We start from the raw sequence: 3,541 nt of genomic DNA, 5'->3' as shown, positions 1-3,541 counted from the left end.
GTGGTGTGGCTGGAACCGGTGCGGTGACAGCATTAACTGCCACTGTCTGCTGCTTTTTAGAGGTCTCGGGGCCCTGACGCCCCTTCCTCTTGTTGTTCTTCCCTTTCTTGCCATCACCTTCCTTCTTTCCTTCAGCCTCCGCTGGCTTCTCACCCTTCTTGTTGTTATGGTCATACAACTTCTTCGCCAATTTTTTTGCACTGTCAAATGTTTCGGGGTTTGCAGCTATCACATTTCCTTGGATTGGTGATGTTAGTCCCCAGATGAATCGCTCAATCTTCTTTCCTTCTGAGGTGATCATACCCGGGCACAACAGAGATAGTTCACTAAATCTCGATATGTAGGCATCGATATTCGCATTCTGCACAGTGAGGTTCCACAGCTCCTGCTCCATTTTCTGAATCTCACCTCGTCGGCAGTATTCAGCCATCAACATTTCTTTCATCTCCGCCCACGGCATGGAGTTGGCTACAGGGAGTGTCATGGCTTCCACATGTCCGTTCCACCTGGTGAGCGCTTGATCGACAAAAGTGCAGGCCGCGAACTTCACTTTCATTTGCTCAGGACAATCGCATATCTCGAATACCGATTCCACCTTCTCAATCCATCGCTTCAGAGTGATCACTCCTCCAGTGCCGTTAAAAGTTCGTGGTTTGGACTTTGTAAAGTCCTTGTAGGTACATGTTTTGGTGGGTCCTTGATTCATCCCGTTGTTCTAACTCCCGGCCCCTTGCCCGTTGCCTCCTCCGTTATTCCCTTGGTGAAGTTGTGCCATAGCTGCGGTGACCGCATCAGACATGGCCGCCTGGAATGCAGTGGAGTCAACTTCGGGTGGGGTTGGTCCAGGGTTTCCGTGAGTAGGTCGGCGAAGCATCTTTTTGTCATGAAACGGAAAGATGTTGAGTGTTTGGGGTTTCTGGGAGGTTGTGACCCTACTGACTAGGTGCAAGGTACGAACTTAAACACTCCTACCATTTAACATACAATCATAGATTCTCAACACATAGCAATTTGTAATATCATAACAAAGCACGTAAAAGTTAACTAATATTATCCACATTTGATATATGAAAATTTTGCTCGTAAGAGCATACATGAGTGACACTAGTTCGACAGCATAACGGCTCTATGAGTAGTGTAGTCACTTAAACATAGAGTCGGGGTACATAGCATAGTTCCTAATGACCTACTAAGATAAGTCTATCCCTAACAGCGATGATCTGCGTCCGGAGGTGGTGCCGAGGATGTGGATGCTCCCTGAAGACGAGCTACCAGTCGTTCTGCGTCCTGGAGTCGAGACTCCCACCTTACCTGCCTCATGTGAAACTCCAGAAGGACGTCACGTGTCTCTTGTTCCGCACGCTCGACCCTAGTCCACAGCTGGCGTACCTGATCAGCAGTGCCCTGAGCAAGATCGTCGGTGTTCCGTAATCGTCTCACCATGACTGGTAGGGCTCGGTCGGCCGGTCCTTCATCCCTCAGGTCAAAGAACTCGCGCGACATGCCAAACGGGGGTCGCTGTCCCTGCTATCTGCTCAATCTCCAAAGATCAATACCCCAGGGAGGGGTAGGACCAGTGGGGCCCACACGGTAAGCAGGCACCCTGATCAGGTAAGGGGGTTGATGACTTCGGACTCTGCATCCGAATCACCCCCTTCACTTTCATCGGGTTCCGCTTCGAAGTTCTCTTCGTCTTCTTCGGGTTCGGCAGGCTCGCCTTCGTCTCCAGCCTCCGGTTCCCCGTCAGATTCCTCTTCGGGGTCTTCCTCAGGCTCTTCCTCTAACCATCCGTTATTCCCCTGATTAGGGAAATAAGGGTCTCCAGGTGATGAAAACCAGCCATGCTGTCTGCGTGAGTATGTAAATATGCTAACATTATTCCTAGGATGCTACAACTATTGTACAGACTAAGCAAGCGTTCTCTTTTTGGTGATAAAGGGGTATAGTTTTAGGTTCCCTAGCTATCTCGATCTCATCAGAACGTGTGTTAGTTATACTTTGGAGACAATGTAGTTGATCAGGCTACATCCACTCCTTGGTACCACTAAGAACAGTCCTGAATTAACCGAGATACTAGCATTATTTTGTTCGGTTCGGCGTTATGTTCCTTGTTCCTAATGCAAGCAAAGGTGCTTTATTGTTGTATTTTACTTGTTTTGTTTAGAGTTATGTTAGTCCTTTTTTTTGGTTTATAGTTGCATATCAATGTATGGTTCGATATGCTAGTTCACTATAAACAGAGCTCTGATACCAACCTGTCACACCCCCGAACCAGACGGCGGAAACGTCCGAGGGCTATTGTGACTCAATTGAATACCATCACAATGAATATACATGAAACATAACATCATACAATACCAAGCATTGGAATATTACAACTGGTAGCGTTTACATTCAGTACATTGATCCATAATATTACATGCCCAAAAGTAAATTGTTCGGTACTAATTAAAACAACAGCAAGACGTTACTGAGTACATTTTTCCTTTTCGATTTACCTGTTACCTGAGAATACAAGTATTTTGAAAAACGTCAACGTATGAAATGTTGGTGAGTTCATAAGTAGTGTTTGAAATATAGTGGTTTGTATTGTTTTGAAAATCACCAGAAAATCCGATATTTTTTAAAAAGAACTTAGTATAAAAAGTGTGAAGATCCGTAAGTATGCTTGTTTGTTTCTATAAATGTAAAAGTACAATTTGTAAAACTCGGTATGTAATCTCGTAGGTGTATTAATTGAAAACCCTAGGAAAACCCGATGTTTTCCTAATACTTTGCATCAAATGATTTATATCTTGTTATTTCGTTACGATGGATGTATTCGTTGAGTCCCGGGGACGTTGGATTAATTATGGATTGTGAATTGTTATAAACACACATTAATGAAAATGACTAGTTTACAACCATGCAAACGATCCCTTAGGCGTCACTCGCACTATTTACTTAATCCAAACACCCGGACTTCATGTAGCCCCACAACCGAGGAGGAAAAGTGGGTGCGAAGTCCTGATATTTTCCGTAAGTCGTTCAAGGCTATCGTGAATGCGAAGGGCCCTTAGCCCGACTCGCATTTGGTGAATTCTCGACTTTACTAGCAGCACCAGAGGGACCTTGGGGTCCAACAGCACAAAGCCTGTAAAAGTCCTTTTACACGAAATTAGGTCATATAAGACCCAACTACATGTAAGCGAGTTTCCTTCGGGCCTAAAGATCATGCCATTGGGCTAGCTAGGCCCAACAAACACGATTTGAAACTTTTGGGCCCAAAGACGGTGTATCGACGTCTGGTGTATTCTCACGTGTGTATTGACTTCCCGAAATTTCCACGTGTGTATTGAAGTTTCGTCGTGTTAGTAATTTCGGATTCACTATTGATTCGAGACCGAATCAATTCGTTTGATAACGATTTTGGTGTTGAAGGTGTATTATAATTTGCCGATAGTCAAGGTGCTAGTATTTCATCATGACGGATTTATTATTTAAAACATTAGGATGTTTCATTATTGCAGCCCCTTTCTTTTGGATAATTTACACATTTAAC

Source organism: Lactuca sativa, chromosome 4, assembly GCF_002870075.4.
Source record: "Lactuca sativa cultivar Salinas chromosome 4, Lsat_Salinas_v11, whole genome shotgun sequence".
Classification (NCBI taxonomy): Eukaryota; Viridiplantae; Streptophyta; class Magnoliopsida; order Asterales; family Asteraceae; genus Lactuca; species Lactuca sativa.
The sequence above is the reverse complement of the archived record's forward strand: the minus strand, read 5'-3'. Positions refer to the sequence as shown.